This window comes from Sturnus vulgaris, chromosome W (assembly GCF_052056855.1).
Source record: "Sturnus vulgaris isolate bStuVul1 chromosome W, bStuVul1.hap1, whole genome shotgun sequence".
NCBI classification, from domain to species: domain Eukaryota; kingdom Metazoa; phylum Chordata; class Aves; order Passeriformes; family Sturnidae; genus Sturnus; species Sturnus vulgaris.
In genome coordinates this window covers 45,696,949-45,720,134 of record NC_142282.1, presented here as the reverse complement: position 1 = coordinate 45,720,134, position 23,186 = coordinate 45,696,949, and positions in this window count along the sequence as shown.

Genomic DNA, 23,186 nt, shown 5'->3' with positions numbered 1-23,186 from the left:
GGTAGCACAGGTAAAACGGGGCACCCAGAGAGGGTTGGAAAGGTGAAGCCGCGAAGGGGCCCCGGCAAAAGGGATGACGATCCCATAATACCCCCGGAGAGTCCCTTGGGGTGAATGCTGAGGTCTTGGGAGAGATTGTATATTCACCCAGAAGTAACTATGGAAATGATGGTAAAATATTGTTATTTTGTATGGCCAGAGTATAAGTTGGCAAGGGGACTTATATGGCTACTTATGGAACAGATAAAATTCATTTGTGTAGAATTTGGTGAAGGTATTTAGAGGAAAGTGGTGAGGATTGGAATGTTTTTCAGCACCTTCCCCCGTCTTGTCCTTCAGTGTTGCCAGCTGACCCAGGGCCAGCTGCAGGTCGTCTGTATCATCAACTTATAGAGCAAGGGGATCAAGAAAATGTCATTCCTACAGCCCCACCTGAGAAGGATAATAGTGTAGGGGGAGGGGAGCAGCATGTTGTATCACCCCCCAGAACTAGAAGAGGAACTCAGTTTAGGGCATCAAAAGCCCCCCAAGAGACAGGGGTACATCAGATGCCACTCTGTCAAGTTCCTTTGGGGAGTCAAGGGGGAGGATTTGGGTTTATAATTGTACCACTTACTACCCAGGATATAAGAGGGTTGCAAAAAAAAAAAAAAAAATAAAAATTACCCCCATCCCATATTTGGATGATCCCATAGGGGTGGGGGAAAAGAGGAGTATTTGGGAAATGCGGATTATACATGGAAGGATTGGGATTTTCTTTTGGGAATTTTGTTTGGGAAACGAATGGTTTTGCAGAAAGCTCTGCAGCTGTGGCAGGATGAACACCCACAAGCAGCAGGGGGGGCTGGACCCAATGCACCTACGGTGGATGATGCCATCCCCCAGGCAGACCCCCAGTGGGACCCAAATAACCAGGCCAGTCTGGCTCGCCTTCACGATTACCGTGCTTATTTGATCAGGGCAATCAAGTCAGTGGCTCCCAGAACTAACAACATAGCTAAGGCTCTGTCGTTAGAACAGGAGAAACAGGAAAGCCCTCATTGGTTGGAGAGGATTAGGGATGCCTTGAGGAAGCACGGGGGGATGGATCCTGAAGGGCCAGCCTTCAACACATTGCTTAAGGTACAATTTGTTACTAAAGCCTGGCCTGATATAAGGAAAGGGGTACAAAAAGATAAAAAGTGGCAAAATAAGCCTCTAAAGGAATTGGTTAGAAAAACACAGCAGATATATGTAAGAAGGGATGAGCAAAAGGCAGAAGCTAAAGCAAGGATGATGGCAGAGTTTTTGCAGCCCCGGAGGAATAAACCGCAGGGTCCAAGGGGTCCCCAGGGACAGAGGGGACGGGGTCGGCCACAAGGAAGTGGCAGAGGGATTCCCTCCTCGGCAGGGGACAGCCGACCCAAACAGCGGCTGGGGAAGAACCAGTGTGCTGTCTGCAGGGCAGAAGGCCATTGGAAAAACGAGTGTCCGCAAAAACAACTGGACCCTCAGGAGGAAGAAGTCCAGAGAATAATAGAAATGGATTGTTAGAGGTGTCAGGGGCTCCTATTATACCAAAGACCCACCACTCAAGAGCCCTTGATAACTTTTAAGGTGGGTCCGGATCGAGAGGAGGTGTGTTTTTTGGTAGACACGGGGGGCCTCTCGGTCCACCTTAAATTTTATACCTAAGGGGGGGAAATTGTCAAAAAGATCCTTGGTTATTCAAGGAGTAAGCGGGAAGGATGAGCGAGTGCATTTTATTCAACCGCTGTTAATAAATGTGGGAGACAGATTTGAACTGCATGAATTCTTGTTTGTTCCTAATTGTGATTGTAATTTACTGGGAAGAGATTTGATGGCTAGAATGGGAATGCAAATTAGCATTGTAAGAAGTGACACGGAGTCCGAAACTGTGATATCTTTGTGTAAAATGTCTGAAAAGGCTTATGCTGAAATAAATCCGGAAGTATGGGCAGCTCCAGGGAAATATGGGAAGCTGGACATAGAGCCTCTCCAAATTACTTTGAAGCAACCAGGACAAGTGGTGTTTAAGGGGCAATACCCTCTTTCAAGGGAGGGAAAGAAGGGGTTACAGCCTGTTATTGAGTCCCTGCTAAAGGCAGGTCTTTTAGAGCCGTGTATGTCTCCCTATAACACTCCTATCCTGCCGGTTAAGAAACCAGATGGAACCTACAGAATGGTGCAGGATTTAAGAATAATAAATGAGATTGTCAAACCAAGGCATCCCATAGTTCCAGATCCATACACAATCCTAAATCAAATCCCTTCTTCACATCAGTATTATTCTGTACTGGATTTGAAGGATGCTTTCTGGGGGTGTCCAATCACAGAAGATAGTAAAAAGTATTTTGCTTTTGAGTGGGAACAGGAGGAAGGAGGGAAAATGATAAAACAACAATTGACATGGACAGTACTCCCTCAAGGATATACAGAGTCACCAGTTCTGTTTGGGCAAGCTTTGCAGAAAATATTAAGAGAGTTTACTCCACCCTTAGGAGTCAAGTTGTTGCAGTATGTAGATGATTTACTCTTATCAGGGGAACAGGAAAAGGTGGTTGAAGAGGCTACTGTAAAGCTGCTTAATTTTCTTGCAAAAAAGGGACTTAGAGTATCCAAAAAAAAAAAAGCACAGTTAGTAGAAAAGAAGGTGAAATATTTGGGACACATTCTGTCTGAAGGGTTATGGTGTATTGACCCAGAAAGGATACAAGGGATTTTACAGGTACCATTACCCCAGACTAAAGAGGAGTTATGGCAGTTTTTAGGGTTGGTGGGGTACTGTAGAGCATGGATCGAGGATTTTTCTGTGGTGGCCAGACCTTTATATAACTTTTTAACTCAAAACAGTCCTAATGTCGTGGTATGGACACCAGATGGAGAGAAAAGCTTTAAGAAATTAAAAGACAAATTGGTTAAGGCCCCAGTCTTGGCTCTTCCAGATGCAGAAAAACTATTTCAGCTATATGTGGATGTCAAACAGGGTCATGCTAAAGGAATTTTGGTGCAAGAGCATGGGGGAACACGGAGGCCTGTTGCCTGTTTTTCTAAGTTGTTAGACCCGGTGGCCAGAGGCTGGCCCCATTGTCTGCAGAACTGTGCAGCCACAGCTCTGATGGTGGCTGAGGCCCGAAAGCTGACAAGGGGAGGGTATCTCATTGTTAAAGTCCCACATCAGATTAAAGCTTTGTTAACTGAGAGAGCCTCTAAGTGGATGACGAGTGCTCGATTATTACAGTGTGAATCTTGTTTAATGGAACAGGAGGATTTAGAATTTAAAGGTGGGGAAATTTTTAATCCAGCCTCTTATTTAAATGGCCCTGGAAAAAAGGGGGGCCAGGAAGAAATCCATGATTGTATCCAGGTTATAGACCTCCAGACACGGGCTAGGGAAGATCTACGAGATATTCCCTGGCCTGAGGAAGAGAATGTGTTCATTGCTGGGTCCTCCAAGGTGGTAGAAGGGAAACGATTTACAGGATACTCTATCGTGAATGGGAAGCAATTAAAGGAAGGGGGGAGGTTATCAGCCACCTGGTCAGCTCAGACAGCAGAGCTGTAGGCGCTTGTGAGAGCCTGTGAATTATACCAGGACAAGACAGTAAATATCTTTACTGATTCTAAATATGCATATGGGGTAATACATGCATTTGGAAAACTATGGGGGAAGAAAGAGGTTTATTAAGCTGCAGAGGAAAGACATTAGCTCACGAGAACTTAATCTCTTGCCTATTGGAGGCAGTGAATTTACCAAAAAAGGTGGCGATAATCCACATTAAGGGGCATCAGGCAGGATGGTCGGAGGAGGCAATAGGAAACCGACTGGCTGATGAAGAAGCTCGCAAAGCTGCATTGTTGACAGAAGTCTCTAAGATCCTGCCTATGCTCCCAGTAACTGCACCGCTGCCAGAGAACTCTCTTTTCCACCAGAGGAACTTGAGATAATTAAAAAGAGTGGGGCAGAGAAAAAAGAAAATAATTGGTTTACAAGGGATGGCAAGCAGTGGATACCAAAAGCTCTAGCCTTACAATTGTTAAAACAACTTCATGAAGGGAGTCGTTGGGGCTCCCGAGGACTGGCAGAAGCCTTCCTCAAAATGTACGCTGCTGTTGGTCTCTTTAGCCTGGCAAAGCGAGCCACTGAAGGCTGTTTGACTTGTGCTAAAACCAACAACAAAGTTACAAAGAAACTGGCCAGGGGAGGGAGGCGTTGGGCAGTACGTCCCTTCCAGAGATGCCAGGTGGATTTTACTGAAATGCCTCGAGTGGCAAAATTTAAATATCTTCTGGTAATAGTATGTCAATTAACCGGGTGGCCAGAAGCATTTCCAACTGTGTCAGCAACTACAAGATCAGTTGTTAAAATATTTTTGGAACAAATAATTCCAAGATATGGGATGGTGGAAGCAATAGATTCAAATAGGGGAACTCATTTTACAGGAAAAATTCTTCAAGGAGTTATGACTGCTTTAGGGATACAGTGGAACCTCCATACCCCCTGGCATCCACAAAGTTCGGGCCAGGTTGAGAGGATGAATGGAGAAATAAAGAAACATCTCCTGAAGCTGGTGATAGAAACTAAAATGCCATGGGTGCGGCTCCTGCCCCCGGCTTTAGCAAGGATAAGAGCCAGACCCAAGGGAGATATTCAGTTATCTCCCTTTGAATTGATGTTTGGAATTCCTTACCCTTGTAATTCTCAGCCTAGTGGGGGGATAGAGATAAGTGATGTGTATTTAAAACAATATGTGGCTCGGATACTGTCTCTTGTGAAATCTCTTCGACAGGAAGCTCAGCTGGCACAGACCTTGCCTTTGGACTTTGCTGTTCACAACATCCAACCGGGACACTGGGTCCTGGTTAAGGAGTGGAAAGAAGCACCACTGGTGGCAAAGTGGCGCGGACCTTTCCAGGTGTTGCTGACCACAGAAACAGCCGTCAAGACAGCTGAACATGGGTGGACCCATCACACTCGGGTCAAGGTCTCTGCAGCCCCAGAGATTTGGACATCTCAGCTGGAGGAGAAGGACGGGAAGCCGCGACTGACACTCCGCAGGAGTGGACTGGAGCAGCAGCCAGGGCGTCGACATCGGGGGAAGCCTCGTGTGCCCACCCACAGACTGCCTGCTGAAATAGTTTGTGTGGGCATCCCTCCTCTCAGATCTCCAGTCATTGGGGGCCAACCCTTGCTGTCATTGTTTTCTTTATGTTAAGCTGTTTCTGTGCCTTCACTCGCCACAGGTGGTGTGAAAGACAACGTGAAAGTAAAAATTAAGTTAGGAAATTAGATTACACGATCAGAATGTTTCCCTTAATAATGTTACCTTTATATTATCAGTTTGGTTAAAGCCAAGAATGGGAAAATAATTGTTTTGACCTTAGGAGAAAAAGTAGCAAAAACCTTTAACCTTAGCAATTGTTGGGTCTGTGGAGGGCCAGGAGAATCTGAAAACTAGCCATGGGTCGCCAGCCCAGTAAAACCTAAATAGTAGATTAGCACCCTGAGTAAGGTCCGTAATGGAACAGGATTTCAGGATGAAGGAGGAAGTCCATGGCGGCTTCATTCTTCTGAAAAAGGCACTTACTGTCTAAATAGGCAAATAGATGACAATAGAAAAGTGGTGAAACAAATAGCAAAATGAATAAAAAATTAGCTCATGTACCAGTCCAAACATTAAAAAGATGGGAATGGGACATATTTTCTTGGCTACCTGGTGGACTATAAGTTAAACAATTACTTTTTTTTCCTCTTATGTGCTGTAGCAACCCTAATCTTTTTACCATGCATGATCCCTTGCTTAGTACAACTTATTCAACATGTAATCAAAGGGATGCAGGTAATAGCCATGCCTACTGAGCCAGAGATGGTTACAAAAGGACAGAAATTGATGTCACTCCAAATAATTGTAAAACCAAAAAAGACTCAGGAACAAAAAAAATTAAGTCAATGATAGCTAAAGTTTGTAAAGACAATTATTAAAAAATAAAAGAGCAGGGATTGAGAGGAATGTTGAATTTGTCTTTACAAATGAGTTGTGGATCAGCCTGTAGGTAAGGCTAGCACTGAGAGATAAAAGAAACAATGGGATGGATTCCACTGATTGATGAATAGAAAGAGATATTTGCCTTTACAAACAAACTGTAGGGCTGCTGATAAATGAAATTGGATATCGAAAGATGAAAGAAGCAACGGGGGGAAAACTATGAATTCTGTAAGAATTAAGAATTAAAAGGGAGGGTTATACATTAGAGGGGAATTTCAGGTATCAGGCGTTCCGGGAAGTCTGTGCCTCTCAAGTACCTCAGCCAATGGGGAAAGAGAGAGGGAAATGCGGCCGGGAAAATAGGATAAAAAGGAGGCTACGTCCTCCAAAAATTTGAGAGATCCCAGGGGAATGTCCCATGGCCTCTCCCTTTATTCGAATAAAGCAAAAAGGACTCCTCTGTCTCCTTTTTGGACATAAACCTCTGGTGTTTGTGGATTAATTTTCCTGACACCTGTGACAGCAGCAGCAGTGCTTCAGCCAGCAACAGCCTTGCCAGCACCAGCATGTCCAGCAACACAGCAATTAACACAAACTCTCTGGCAAAAGTAAAAAGGTAATTGCCACAAAAGTTTTAGGGACAGTGAAGTGGTTCAGTGTGAAAAATAAATACTGGTTCATCACCCGAAATGATACCAAGGAAGATGTGTTCGTCCATCAGACTGCTATTGTTGGGGGTTGAATTGTTCCTTTTTCTTTCTGTGGAATTTTTCCCACTGTTATGCTAAGTATTTGTGGCTACACCTTAGTAGCAATAGTTTTCTCTCGCAGGGGGGTGGGGGATAGGGGGAGACCGGAAAAGGAAAGGTGGGACAGGGGTCAGGGTGCTGGCTCTCACTCTCTCGCTTCGCTCGTGGAGTAGAAGGAAGACGGCTGGGGCTCCTATCTACCATCCTCCCTGCCATCCCAGCACCGGGAGCCACGTTCCCTGCTGTCAGACATCGCTCTGCTGCTTTCCCACTTCATCCTACTACCTATGGGCACTCCGCCGAGTACCACGACCGACACTGTGAGGGGGGAGTCACTCCTCCATCCCTCTCACCCCTGGGCCGCCGTCGCCATCACCCAGCTCCCTTCAGCTGCACGGGACCTGCCATGCCCACAGCACCGGTAACTGAGCGCAAGGAGAGAGGGCCTGTGGCCAAAAAGGAACTGAAACTAAGCTATACTGTTCTGTTTTGTTGTCAATTTTTATAGCTGTTGTTGTTTCTGCTGTTTTGCCTTGTTAGATATCAGTAAAGAACTGTTATTCCTATCCCCATATCTTCTGCCTGAAAGCGTCTAATTTATAATAATTTATAATAATTAAAAGGGAGAAAGTTGCACTCTGCATCTCAGGAAAGGGGTTCTTGCCTTTCCTTAGCAAAATACCTGTCTTTCAAACTGAGACAGCTATCAAAAAAATAACCCCAGGAAATATCTCTGCAGTGTAGGAGATGGAGACACTCTGGAATTTGATATAGTACAGGGGGAAAAAGGCCCCCAAGCAGCCAATGTTACAGGACCTGGTGGAGTTCCAGTACAAGGCAGCAATCACGCACCAAACGACCCACATCCCAGAAGTTCCTCACAGAACTGCCAAAGAGATGGAGCCCAAAGCCAACAGCCATCAAGCCTCAGCAGCAGCCCAAAAGCAAGGAGAGCACAAAACACGAACCAGCCGTCCTGCAACCAAAAGTCCCTTCCTGTATTTTCAGGACCTCCCAAATGGATAAGTCACACTCCTTCGAGTGCCTTCCCCCAATCCCTATTGCCCCCTTGCCTCCCTCCCACTTTCCCCTCTTCCCATCCACAAAATAAGCCAAGCACCTTTCAAAATTTCCCCAAACCCTATCATCCTTTTATGTTCCCTCAAATTCCTACCTCCCTGTCCCCTCCATTGTCTCCCTACTTTTGTTACTCAGCTGCCAATCCCTTTTCCCAAAGTTCTTTCTTAATACAAAGGGGGGATGATACGAAAGGGGGAAAGAAAGAAAACTCTCCTAAGGTAACAACCTTTTTCTTTAAAATTAACAATTTCTATTTGGAGTTCCAACAGGTACACCATCCGCAATCTACTTCATACAGGCTCAATCACAGCCGACCACATTGCTAACAGCCACCAGAATACCAGTCCTTGCTGAAGAATCCCTTTCCTGACTCAGTTTCCTGATAAGCCATGCCAAGAAAACTTCACCTCCCTGCCTACCAACTCTAGGACGCTTCAAAAAATGTGTTCGGACATTGGGGGCTCAGGGAATGGCTTGTATTTTGAAAATTGTCTTCTGAATGCTTTTGATTGTTTGTCATTTTGTGTTCATTCAGTTGCCTCAAACATTTAATTTTAAAATATATAAAAGAAGCCTTCTTAATTAATAAAGAAACAGGGAGTTTTGGAGACTCTGAAAGATGTTCCCTAGTTAGGGAAACACTAATGGCTTCTCTCATAGCAAACCCTGTTCTGTCAGGCCAATTTACCCCTGTTCTGTTCCCTGGGTCAACTCCGTGCTTTCCCTGTCCCCCAGTCTTTCGGTCACTCCCATCCTGTTTCTCTGTGCTGCCCTCATGTCCCCTGGTAATTGGTCTCTGATACTTCTTCCCCGCCCCACTCATCCCATGTACTTAACCCAGACCCTCAGACCAGGCCTTTGCCTTTGCCTCTGAACCCCGGGACTGTGCACACGTGTGGCTGAAATAAACATCTCTGTGAAACCGTTGCAAAGGCCCTTACCTGCTTCCACCCCAACAAACACCCAGACAGCAACAATGAGGAAATGGCTGAGGTGTTCAACAGCTTTTTTGCCTCAGTCTTTACTGGCAACCTCTCTTTCCACACCTCTCAATTGGATGGACAGCAGGATGGAGACTGGGGGAGCAAAGTCCTTCCCACTGTAAGTGAAGATCAGGTTTATGACCACCTGAAGAACCTGAACGTACATAAGTCTATGGGATCCGAGGAGATGCTTCCCAGAGTCCTGATGGACTTGGCTGATGTAGTTGCCAAGCCACTCCCCATGACATTTGAAAAGTCATGGCAGTCAGGAGAAGTCTCAGGTAACTCGAAAAGGGAAACATTGTACTCATCTTTAAAAAAGTTAGAAAGGAGGACCCTGGGAACGACTGACCTGTCAGCATCACCTCTGTGCCTGGGAAGAGTATGGAACAGATCCTCCTAGAAGGTCTGCTAAGGCTCATGGGGGACAGGGAGGTGATTCGGGACAATGAGCACAGCTTCACCAAGGGCAAAACCTGTTTCACCAACCTGTGGCCTTCTATGATGGGGTGACTACATCAGTGGACAAGGGAAAGGCTACAGATGTCATTTATCTGGACCTTTGTAAAGCCTTTGACACAGTCCCCCACAACATCCTTTTCTCCAATTTGAGAGGATGGATTCAATGGGTGGACTGTTAGATGGATAAGGAATTGGTGTGATGGTTGCATCCAGAGGGTAGTGGTCTATGGCTCAGAATCCTGATGGACATCACTGACAAGTGGTGACCCTCAGGGATCTGTATTGGGGCGAGTGTTATTTAATATCATCATTATTGGCATAGATAAAGGGATCAAGTGCACCCTCAGCAGGTTTGCAGATGAAACCCAGCTGAGTGGTGCTGTTGACACACCTGAAGGACAGGATGCCATCCAGAGGGACTTGGACAAGCTCAGGTAGTTGCCTCATGGGAATCTCATGCAGTTTAACAAGAACACATGCAAGCTGCTGCACCTGGGTTGGGGCAACCCTTGGTATCAGTACAGGCTGGGGGATGAATGGATTGAAAGCAGTCCTGCTGAGAAGGACTTGGGGATGCTGGTGGATGAGAGGCTGGACATGAGCTGGCAATGTGCACTGGTGGCCCAGAAAGCCAATCATATCCTGAGCTGCATCAAAAGAAGCATGGCCATCAGGTCGAGGGAGGGGATTCTCCCTCTTTACTCTTGTGAAACCCCACCTGGAGTACTGCATCCAGCTCTATGGTCCCAGCATAGGAAGGACATCAACCTGCTGGGGCAAGTCCAGAGGAGGCCACCAGATGATTAGAGGTGTGGAGCACCTTTCCTGCAAGGAAAAGTTAAGAGAATCGGGATTGTTTGGTTTGGAGAAGAAAAGGCTTTGGGGTGACCTAATTGCTGCTTTCCAGTATGTTGGGGGTTGAATTGTTCCCTTTTCTTTGGAATTTTTCCCATTGTTATGCTAAGTATTTGTGGCTACACCTTAGTAGCAATAGTTTTCTCTTGCAGGGGGGTGGGGGATAGGGGGAGACCGGAAAAGGAAAGGTGGGACAGGGGCCTGGGCTCTCTGGCTCTTGGTCTCTCACTCGCTGGTGGAGTGGAAGGAAGAAGGCCAGGGCTTCTACCTACTGTCCTCCCTGCCATCCCAGCACCAGGAGCCACGTTCCCTGCCATCGGACATCTCTCTGCTGCCTTCCCACTTCATCCTACTACCTCCGGGCAGTCTGCTGAGCACCACAACCGACACCGTGAGGAGGGAGTCGCTCCTCCATCCCTCTCACACCTGGGCCGCCATCACTCCAGCCCTCTTTGACTGTGTGGGATCTGCCCTGCCCACAGCACCGGTAACTGATCACAGGGAGAAGGAGTCTGTGGCCAAAAGGGACTGGAACTGAGTTATACTGTTCTGTTTTGCTGTCAGTTTTTATAACTGTTGTTGTTTCTACTATTTTGCCTTGTTAGATATCAGTAAAGTACTGTTATTCCTATCCCCATATCTTCTGTCTGAAAGCCTCTGATTTGAAACTATAATAATTAGAAGGGAGGGGGTTGCACTCTGCATCTCAGAAAAGGGGTTCACGCCTTTCCGTAGCAAATACCTGTCTTTCAAACCAAGAGACAGTACCTGAAGGGAGTCTACAAGGAAGACAGAGAGAGACTATTTACAAGAGCGTGCAGTGACAGAACAAGGGGAAATGGCTTTAAACTGAGACTAGGTTGATTAGATATTAGGAAGAAATTCTTCACTGTGCGGGTGATGATGTACTGGCACAGGTTGCCCAAAGAAGCAGTGGGTGCCCTATCCCTGGCAGTGTTCAAGGCCAGGCTGGGTGGGGGTCTGAGCAACCTGGTCTTGTGAAAGGTGTCCCTGTACATGGTAGGGTGTTTTGAACTAGATGATCTTTAAGGTCCCTTCTAATCCAAGCCATTCTATGATTCTTGATTCTACTATTCTGAGAAGGAATCTCTGCTTTTTGCTTCTGGTGCCAGAGCAGAGATTCCCCTGCAGCCTGTGCTGAAGGCCATGGTGGCATGCAGGTTGTCCCCTTGCAGGCCAATAAGGTCCATGGTGGAGCTGATATCCACCCTGCACCCTGTGGAGAGTAGCCCACTCAGGAGGAGTTCTGGCAGGACCTGTGGAGGACCCATGCTGGAGCAGCCTGCTTCTGAGGGACTGTACCCCATGGAAAGGGAACATGCTGGAGCAGTTCTTGAAGAACTGCAACCTGTGGGAAGGACCTGCATTTGAGAAATTTCTGGAGGACTCTATCCTGCGGCAATTACCCCATGCTTCCACAGTATGAGGAGGAAGGAGCGGTCGAGTTGAAGTGTAATGAACAGACTGCAACCCCTATTCCCCATCCCTCTGCATTGCTCAGGGGAAAGGAGGTAGAAGATTTGGCAGTGAAGTTGAGCCTTGGAAGAAGGGAGATATGGTGAGGAGGTGGTTTTTTTTGTTTATTTCTCACTATTCTGCTCTGTTATTAGTTGGCAATAAATTAAATCAGTCCTCCAAGGTGAGTCTGTTTTGCCCATGACAATAATTAATGAGTGATCTCCCTGTCTTTATCTCAACCCCTGAGCTTTTCCATGGTGTTTTCTCCCCCTGTGCTGTTGAGGAGATGGAGTAAGAGAGTGGCTTGATGGGCACTTGATGGTCAGCCAAGATCAACCCACTACAGAGCAGAAAGGAAATGTGAAGAAGAATGGGAGTTTAAAGAGGGCATGTCTTGTCAACTTTGGCTGTTCATGGCCTACACTTTCCTAGTTTACAGTGCCAAAGGCTATGAAGCCAAATTTGTTGTTAGCTTCTAAAGGAAAGAATGCATGTGCAATGGAGCTGGTAAATTCCTGTGCATGGACATTTCCTTGATGAGTATCTCTCATAGAGCCTTCACATTTTTTACCCCTATATCTAAACAACCTTCCCCATATGCTGGGTATTTAGGACTGCAAAGGTTATTTCCCCTGTTTTTGCAATACTGTTGAAAATCAAAGTTAGGTGGGCCCTCTTCCACAACTGGAGTATTATGGGGCACACAGCATCATGCTTGAGGAGAAAACACCATTCTTGGCATGTGTGTTGGTTTGAAAGTAAAACCAGTGCGAGACTCCAAGTCAGTAATACAATTTAATAGGAGAAAAGAGAAAAAATAAAATACATGCAATAATATAAAAGAAAAACCACCAACAAAGTCAGAAATACAACCTGACACCCTGTCAGTCAGGGTGTTGGTAGCAGTCCATATAAATGGTGGCTGCAGTCCTCCTGGATGACGGATGTGGTTCCGTTGAAGCAGTGCTCCTGTAAAAGGTGCAGTTTTCCTCCGAAGATCCAGCGATGATGTGGAAAAGATCCGACTTTCCTCTGGGATCCAGTGGAAAGGACTGCCTTCGTGTACCAAATCCCAGTTTTTTATCTAGGTAGGAAAGGTGTGTCTCCTCCCCCTGGCTGGAGCATCTCCCAATGGGATGATGTAATCTTATCAGTCACACAATAGGACTTAATGGCCCATTAACAGAATATATCTTCTGGAGGAAGGATGGGTTGTGAAAAGATAACGATGATCATCCCCCTGATCTTATCAGATGGCACATCAGCAGAGGATATCTCCCACAGAGATAAGGATCACCACCCCTCCCACATTTTAAGAGATGGTGATAGAATACACATTTTTGCATTGTACCCCAGGACAGCATCATATACAGATAATCAGAGAAAGATTTCTGACTTTCAAAAAGAACTATGTTACTATTGCCAGCAAGATGTGAAAATTTTTAGGGAGGCTTGCAGATCACACAGGAATAAGATTATGGTCATAACTTGGGCTATCAGAGCAAAGCATGAATCGTTAAAAAAAAACGGTATAATCACGGACAAAGACCCTCTAACTAATTAAAATTAGAAAGTGGCATGTTTATTCACCGGAGGGCGGCACGGGAGTCACCTCCGAAAGGCGTGACCACCCCGAACAAGGTTCTTTGCCCTCTATTTATTCCCCAAGATCTTACATACAACACATATGAATAACCCCAGCACCTCCCATCCCCATCCCATATTAAAATGAGCCCATTAGTCCTTCACGCGTGCGCAGCTCTTCTCTTGAATTGGGTCGGTGGTCTCGAAATGGGTCAGTGGTCTTGAAGGATGAAGTCAGGAGAGTCTTCATCAGGTCTTGGTGACCCTCTGGCACAATCCAAGGCTCCGTGCTTCGTGGTTAACAGTTTACTTATTTTACGTACTTCTGTATGTAAATTTATAATAGCAGATAATGATACCAATGAGCTCTAGCCTAAGCATCTAGTAATTATTAACCTACCATTTACCTACCTAACTTACATCTTGGTCATAGAAACTACTTCTACTCTTAACAAAAATCTTAACTTTTTAAAACCATGATTCATTCCCCTCTCCTTCTTCAAAGTTAGTAAATTCTTTTACTAATAACAATGCTTTGGTTACTTTTCATGCTTTGACGGTTTTGGTAGGGAAAGTTTCTGGCCACCCTGAAAAAGTACCTATTAATATCGATAGGTATTGGTACCCCTCTCTCCTGGGTAGTTCTGAAAAATCAATTTGCCACTGTTGCCCAGGCCCATAGCCTTTTTCAATTTGTCCAGGCTTTGTTTTAGGAATATTCTTGGGATTAGTTTGGAGGCAAGGCTACATTGGCGAGTCACCTGAATTACTGCACCTTGCAAGTTTCTGGCCATGATTTGATCTTTCAAATAATTGTACAGAGCATCAATTCCACAATGTGTTTTCTCATGTTCTTTTTTTTCACTAATAACCATAGCATGTAAGAGGGGATCACAAGCCTTCCCTTTCTTCTGTCTCTAATAGCCCACCCCTCTTGGTTATAACTCCTGTTTTCTTCTCCAATGAGCCTTTTGTCCCTTCTATTGTATCTTGGCTTACCTTTCACAGAAATTTGCCCATCTAGAATTAAAGATGCCTCAATTGTTTTAATAATTACCTTACCTTTAGCTGTTTCTTTTGCCTTTCTGTCCACCAGCTCATTTCCTTTTTCCAATTCAGAGCTCACTTTTTGGTGTATACATGTTGATTTTTTTTTCTTTCAGCTAGCTCTAAGGCCTGGGTTAAGGTGATTATTTCAGCCTTCTGTGCAGAGGTATTTGTTGGCAATGGTCCACACTCTATTACCTCTCACCTTGTGGTAACTGCATACCCAGCATGTCTTTTTCCACTGATGATGTAGCTGCTCCCATCAGTGAAACAGGTCTCAGCATCCCTGAGAGGGGTGTCCTTCAGATCTGGGCGACTGGAGAAAGTGGCTTCAATGGTCTCCAGGCAGTCATGGATCACTGGTTCTCCCATACTCCTACTGAGGAAAGAAGCTGCATTGACAGTGTTAGTTACCACAATTTCAACATCATCTTATTCTGTTAGTATGGCCTGGTACTTTAGAAATCTTTGTGGGGAAAGCCAATGTCTTCCTTTCACCTCCAGGACTGCAGACACTGTGTGGGATACTGGCACAGTCATCTTCTGGCCTTGGGTGAATTTGTGTGCCTCTTGGATGTTCAGTGCTATTGCTGCAACAGCTCTGAGGCACCCTGGCCACCCCTTGGCTGCTGTGTCCAGCTGTTTGGAGAGGTAGGTGACTGCCCTCCGGTACGGGCCCAGGTCTTGTGCTAGTATTCCCAGAGCAATCCCCTGCTTTTCGTGAGAAAACAGAAAGAATGGTTTACTCACATCTGGAAGTCCCAGGGTTGGAGCTGACATGAGAGCCTTCTTTAGTTCGTCAAAGGCTCGTGTTGCTTCTTTCATCCACTGGACATCTCTGCTTCCTTTCATAATCAAGGTGTGTAGGGGTTTGACTAACAGCCCATAATTGTAAATCCACAGTCTGCACCACCCTGTCATGCCCAAGAAGGTTCTCAGTTCTTTCGCTGTTTGGGGTTTTGGGGTCTGGCATATTGTTTCCTTGCAATCCCATCCCAAGGTTCTTTGTCCAGCACTAATCTCATAGCCCAAATAGACAACTGTTCATGTCACCATCTGGGCTTTCTTCTGAGATACTCGATACCCCTGTAGACCCCAAAAAATTTAGGAGGCTTACCGTCCACTCCATACATGCTTCTTGAGTTTTAGTAGCTATCAGGAGGTCATCCACATACTGTAACAGCTGTCCTTCTTTTGATGGAGCTTCCCAGGATTCTAGATCTTTTACCAGCTATTCTCCAAATATGGTAGGGGAGTTCTGGAACCCCTGGGGTAGTACACACCATGTGAGCTGAGTTTTACGTCCAGTTTTGGGATTTTCCCATTCAAATGCAAAAATTTTCTGGCTGGTTTCATGGAGAGGAAGGCAAAAGAAAGCATCCTTTAAATCTAAAACAGTAAACCAGGTTAGTTTGGATGTTAAACGAGTTAACAAGGTGTAGGGGTTGGCTACCACTGGTAACAGCTCGCAAATCTTGTACTAACCTGTATGATCCATTGGGCTTTTTTTACGGACAAAATAGGAGTATTAAAATCAGATTGACATTTTTTAGTAGTCCTATTTGCAAAAAGTTCTTAATTACTGGACTAATCCCTTCCCTACTTTCCTTTTTTAAGGGGTATTGTCTAATTTTAACTGGTTGTTTTCCTTCCTTAAGCCGGATTTGTACTGGTAGAGCATTCTTTGCTCTCCCTGGTATATTGGAGGCCCACACCCCAGGGAGCAGCTGATCTATTATTTTCTTAATAATTTCTTCTTTGTTTTCAGCCACAATATCTTTGGTTATTAGCATTAAATTTAACAGTTCCACTTGTTGCTAATCATTTACCTCCAAACTAATTTCCCCATTTTTTAATATTATTTTTGCTTTTAATAGTTCCAATAGATTCTTACCCAAAAGTGCTAATGGAGCATTGGGCATATATAAAAACCTGTGAATTCCCCATTGTTTCCCAAACTTATATTTCAATGGGCTACAAAAATAAGCCCTTTCAGATTGGCCAGTTGTCCCCTTTACCATGACATAATCATCTGTTATTGGTATTAAGGCTTTATTTAACATCAAATATGTTGCTCCTGTGTTTATCAAATTTTTTTTTCTTTGTTCCCTACTTTTATTATAACCAGAGGGTCTCCTAGGGAAAGATCCTCTGCTCCATTCCTCTTTTCAATCTCCTCTTCTTTGATCATCACCTTTTCTTCCTTCTGGATACTGGAGTTGAAATAGAAATTGCTTTAACTGGAGTGGGGGATGGAACATAGGCCGGAGTCTGGATAGAAGAAGAAATCTCAGGAGGTGGAATGGGACTGGAGTGGGGGATGGGACATAGAAATTTCTGGAGGTGGAATGAGGGAATAGGAGCTGAAGTAACTCTAGCTGGCTTTTTTTTCTTTTTTCAGAAGTAGAAGGTAAAGCGGGAGTTGAGGTTAATAATCATCTTAAATTTGCTTCCCCTCTCACCCCCCTTTGCCTTTTAGCGGGTGGTTCAAACAAATTCCCCAATTCTTATTCCAGAGGGTTAGCTGGATACACCTTATCAGGGTGTGTGCAGCGTTGGTTTATGGAGCATGTACTACAACATTATTTTAATTTAGCCTCGTTGTCTTTTTCTAAGACCAATACCAAGGGGTCAGAGGGGGCTCTGAGTCCCCAATCTTTATGTCACTCAGGGTGATTCAGGAGAGAAAAAAACAAAAAAACCCCAAAACACTCAGCGTAAGTCACCTCCTCCCATTTCTGTGTCTCAAAAATAACATAAGCTGTAACAAAGTTTCATAATGTAAATATCCAACTGAGGGCCACCTGGCTCCCCCCTCAAGTTTATAAAGTGGCCACCATTGTGTACAAAACTTTACAAGAGTCTTTTGGTTCTCTGAGCCACCATACCCCACTAGCTCCTTCCAATGTGCCAAAACGCACCCCAAAGGACTAGTTTTAGGGATCTCTTTAATCTGGTTAGTTCCCGTCATCCCTCCTTAACAAAACTGGTACCTCTGCTTTAATTCTTATTATCTTGTCCTTTGCTTCTTGTCCTGCTTTTCACTCAGCAAGACAAGATCCTTACAGTCCGTTCCTACACTTTTTCTTACAGCCCACAGCTCAGGTACTAAATGTAACTTTCCACTTATCAGCTCGATCAAGGTGCTGTTGTTTACATTTACTGTGCTGGTTAGCAGAAGAAAAATAGTAATAGCACCCAGGCACAAGGCCAACCTCTAGATGCACCAAAAACTGCAGGAAAATTCCTAGAAATACAAGCTATTTCATTCACTCTTTCTTAGCTCTCTAAATTTTCCACAGCTTGTTTCTCCCAATCCAAAGCCACAAGTTCTCCAGCAGATGTCTGATATAAACTTTTAAAATATGTTCTCTTATTCCTCCTGTCTGTCCACTAGTTTACTGAATTCACAAACTCCTATGGGTCAAGCCCAAACCACTGAGGTAAAGAAATTCCTTCTATTTATCTGGTTAGATTGAATCCTTAAACTGACGCTGCTCTTATTCTGATTTCAACAATCTACAAACACAGCCTCTGTACTTAAAATCATATTCATGCCTCATTTCCTAATAAACTCTTTCACTCAGGCTGTGCTTCCCTTATAACTTTTTGCACAAGTCAGAAGGCACTATTGCCTCAGAAATACAGTTATAGTGAATACTGTCTTTGGTAACCAGAACACACACACCACAGTCACAGCAGGGAGGGAGTTTTTAAGGGTTTCATGCACCCCACTCGCTTTGTTTTTCCCCGGCCATTTCAGTTGCCCGAGAACAGAACCGCGGGTCCAAACTCCCACTCACTTCATGCTAAAAGCGCATCTCAAACAAGCTCTCTTTCCCAATCACTCTCACAATCAGGACACACTCACACAGTTCAACAACCATACACCAGGATTTTGCCTTTACAAGTGCTAGCCCCACAATGCTAGCAAACAAAGCCCTCTACGGCATAACAAATGGCAAAATCTACTGCCAGCAACTACAGACCGAGCCCTTTCGGCTCGGTATAACAAGATTCTCTGCTGGCAAGCAAGTACAACCAAATACCAAACAAGTCTTGCAAGCACACAGAGGCACAAGTTGTGCATGGGACGTCTCCCACAACTTACCAACGGCCTTACCTGACCACGCGTACGGCTTACAGGTCACAACTTAAATTGTTTCAATTTCTAAACGTACCCTTTTGTCCGGAGTTTTGGAAGTCAGGAGTCCTTGTCTGCTGCTGGATTAACAGTTCGGGCGGCAGAGCCCTCTCTTCCAGGAATATCCCGGGGGCGCCCTGAGGGGTCCACTACCCGGGCTTGTCTCACAGCTGAGCAGAGCTTCCTCCTGCCTGGCTCGCCAAATGAATCGTTAAAAAAAAACGGTATAATCAAGGACAAAGACCCTCTAACTAATTAAAGTTAGAAAGTGGTATGTTTATTCACTGGAGGGCAGCACGGGAGTCACCTCCGAAAGGCATGACCACCCCGAACAAGGTTCTTTGCCCTCTATTTATTCCCCAAGATCTTACATACAATACATATGAATAACCCCAGCACCTCCCATCCCCATCCCATATTAAAATGAGCCCATTAGTCCTTCACGCATGCGCAGCTCTTCTCTTGAATTGGGTCGGTGGTCTCGAAATGGGTCAGTGGTCTTGAAGGATGAAGTCAGGAGAGTCTTCATCAGGTCTTGGTGACCCTCTGGCACGATCCAAGGCTCCGTGCTTCGTGGTTAACAGTTTACTTATTTTACGTTCTTCTGTACGTAAATTTATAATAGCAGATAATGATACCAATGAGCTCTAGCCTAAGCATCTAGTAATTATTAACCTACCATTTACCTACCTAACTTACATCTTGGTCATGGAAACTACTTCTACTCTTAGCAAAAATCTTAACTTTTTAAAACCATGATTCAAGCATTCCCTAAACCCCTGCTTACCAACACTATCCAATGTGACTGCTTCCCGATGCCTGGCTGTGTCTTTGCAGAAGACCCTCATGGAGAAATGTGTGGACAATGTGTCATGTCTGCAATAGAGAAGCAAGTCAAGGAATACTTCTGAGAAGCTATGAACAAAAAGTATGCGTGTCAAAATATAGCTCTTTTTCTAGCAATAGAATGGGTCTCCATTCTTTGGGTTTTCCATTTATTTTGCACCGTTCAGCTTGTCTTGGTTTTTTCTTTATCCTGTCCTAGTCAGACTGCTGCCTGGAACAACCCATCCTTTTTCTTTTAACTAGAGTCAGCTTTCCCTCTAGGGGCATGTTGGGGGTTGGATTGTTCCCCTTTTCTTTCTGTGGAATTCCTCCCATTGTTATGCTAAGTAATTGTGGCTACACCCTGAAACAACAGATAATGTTCTCTCGTAGGGGGGTGGGTGGAGAGCGAGGTGGGGGGGAACCGGAAAAGGAAAGGTGGGATGGGGGGTCTGGAGCGGGGGACTCTCTCTCGCTTGGCTCGTGGAGTGGGAAGACCGCCTGGACTCCGCTCTGGCATCTCCCCCTGCCATCCCAGCACTGAGATCCACGCTCCCTGCCTTTGGACATCGCTCTGCTGCTCTCCCATCTCACCCTACTATCTCCGGACACTCTGCTGAGCACCACGACCGACACCGTGAGGGGGAGTCACTTTCCCATCCCCTCTCACCCCTGGGCCTCCGCCGCCATCACCCAGCCCTCTTCAACTGCGCGGGACCTGCCCTGCCCCCACAGCACCAGTAACTGAGCGCAGGGAGACGGCCTGTGGCCAAAAGGGACTGGAGTGGAGCTAGACTGTTCTGTTGCCAATTTTTATAGCTGTTGTTGTTTTCTGCCTTGCTAGATACCAGTAAAGAACTGTTATTCTTATCCCCATATCTCCTGCCTGAAGGCGTCTGATTTGGACCTAAAATAATTAAAAGGGAGGGGGGTTGCACTCTGCATTGCAGAAAAGGGGCTCCTGCCTTTCCTTAAACCATACCTGTCTTTCAAACCAAGACAGGGCATGAAGCAGCTCTCTTTCTTTTAAAGCTCTTTCTTTGAATATAATCAAGCCTCAAGACCTCCTGTTTGGTTGGTGTTTCTAGGTTGTCCAGGAGGTTCTTGAAAATGCATTTAAACACATTTGTTGCTATGTCTTGAATGATGTTTTTAACACATGGCTTAATAATTTCCAAGCTCCTTTTCCAAAGCAGAATGTTTAGAAAAACAGGCTATGGAATATACTTACAGGGTCCATCCCATACATCAGAGGAATGCCTTGAAAACCAGGGAGACCGCTGTCAGCCTGGGCTCTGTGTTAATTCATATAGAAGATCAGCTCCTCATAGTTCTTTATCACTACCTATTTGGCATGGTTTCTAAAATTTCAGAGACTTCTGGGTCCACAGATGCAGCTTTACAATCAACTTCACAAAGCAAAACGAGACATGCTTGATGTGCTTACAGGCACAGTACAGCTTATCATATATCACCAGGTCCTGGTTTAGGGCAAATTTGGGGAAAAACCTCCGGAAGGAGCCCCCAGAAAGCAAACCCCCAAGACTCCTCCCCCACCACCGGGTTCGGGAAGAATTTCCTCAGAGGGAAGTGGAAAAAACCTGTTTATTTAAGAAGCAAAACACTCCCCAGCACACACACACACAAAAATGAACAACACCAGATGACAAAAACTCTTTCACCGCTCTGTTCTGGTTTAGGACAAATTTGGGAGGAAACCTCTGAATAAGGTCTCTGGAAAAAAAGAAAAAAAATTGGAGATAAGTGGGAAAAAAAAAGAAAACTGTTTATTCAACAGGCAACACACTTCTCAGCACAACAATGAACAATACCAAACAGCAAAACCTCTCGCCGTTCCGAAGAGATGACAGACTTAGAAGAGTTCTTTTCGTGGGCTGCCCGGCTCACTTAGTCTGTTCTCAGTCCCTCCTGTGCTGGGGAATGCTGCGGCCCAGGCCAGGCCCGGTGGGCCACAGGTGTGAGCTCTCGGTGCTCTTCTGGGTTTTCAGTCCAGAGCAGGTTCAAACAGTTCCAGGAAAACAGAAAAAGGAAAAAAACAAACAATCCAGGGGGCTTCTCTGCTTCAGCTAGCTAGAAAACTAACCAAGAGCAAAGGAGAGCTCTCTCTCCGTCCACCGCAGACAACACAGTCCCAGTGCAGGAATGCGGGGGAGCCAGTGCAGTCTCTGATAACAAACTCTGCACTTCTTCTTCCCCCCCCCTTCACTCCTGGAACCAGTCTTAAAGTTGCAGAATTTAATATTCAACACCAACAGAACAGACGATTTGGGGATATAGGCATCATACAGTCACCCCAAGACAGGATGACAAACTCAGAAAGTCTCTCCTGTGAGTGGTCACCCAGTTATTGGTCTCCGGCACTGGGGATGACTGCTGCACGTCACAGAATGCAGACTCCCGGTGTTTCTTGGTGTTTCCCAGGTCCCTGTCCGGAACAGGTTCAGATGGTATTCAGCAAAGGGAGAGAAAAGAAAAAGAACAGTCCAGGGAAAAAATTGGACTGCCTAGCTAAACTAACTAATAAGCAAAAGCAAGGGCAAAAGCAAAAAGTAGGAGCAAAAGCAAGCAAGCAAGCAAGCCTAGCCTCTCCTAAACACAGACCACGGGGGAGGTGAGCCGGCTGATAAGGAGAAAAAACAAACCTTCACTTTCAGAGTCAGTCCTGAGAGCACAGGACATAATACCAAGCACAAACAGAACACACGATTGGGGATACAAGCACCATAACGTCACCCTGGGACACACCATAACAGCTTCATTGTCATTATTTCTATTTGGAACACAGCATGATAATGGAAACAAAAAGTTCTCAGCAAGCTAGTGCTCTACAATGTCCATGTATAGGCAGAGCAAATTAAACCCTCCAGTGATGTCTGCTACAAAGGGAAATTTCTTAGCACCAATCCCTGAAGAAGCCCCCAAAATATGTTCTATTTCCCCAGTTGTAGGAAAAGTGTCAAGGATTTTCATTCGTTTTAAGCTTCGTTTTGACAGGATGGCGTACCAGCTAATTTTTTTCATAGTAGCTTGTATGGTGCTATGTTTTTGATTTGTGATGAGAACAGTGTTGATAACACACCCATGTTTTAGCTATTACTAAACAGTGCTTACACAACATTAAAGCATTTTCTGCTTCACAAACTGCCCTGCCATGGAGGAGGGTGGGGGTGTGCAGGAAGCTTGGTAGGGATAGAGCCAGGACAGTTGACCCAAACTGACCAACGGGATACTCCATACCATATAACATCATGCTCAGCCATAAAAACTGAGAGCGGATAAGTTTGCCATTAAGATTGGAGACTGGCTGGGCATTGGTTGACTGGTGGTGATCAATTCTTGGGGTTTCTGAAACACTTATTTTTCCTGGATTTGTTTTACTTTGTTGTATTTCTTTGTTGGTTTTTTTTGTTTTTGGTTTGTTTTTTTTTTTTTTTTACTTATTAAATGGCTTTTATCTCAATTCATGTGTTTTTGCACTTTTACCCTTCCAATTCTTACCCCATCCCACTGTGGGGGGAGTGAGTGGCTGTATGGTGCTTAGCTGCCTACTGAGGTTAAACCACAACAACTAGGTCTATGGCTGGAGAAGCAATGGCTGAAGCTTTGTTGTGGAGGTTAATAAGATTGTTCATAATAAGACTGATCTCCATTGTTGTGGTTTGGGTAGTTGTTGAGATGGTGCAGGTAAAGAGGCAGGAAGGGCCTTTGCAGGGGTTTCATAGAAATGTTTATTTCAGCCACACGCGTGCACAGTCCCAGGGTTCAGAGGCAAAGGCAAAAGCTTGGTCTGAGGGTCTGGTTAAGTACATGGGATGAGCAGGGTGGGGGAAGAAGTATCAGAGACCAATTATCAGGGGACATGGGGGTGTCACAAGGGTGGGGTTAGGGCATAGGGGCCAACAGGGAAACAGGGTGGGAGTGACCAAAAGATTGAGGGACAGGGAAAGCACGGGGATGACCCAGGGAACAG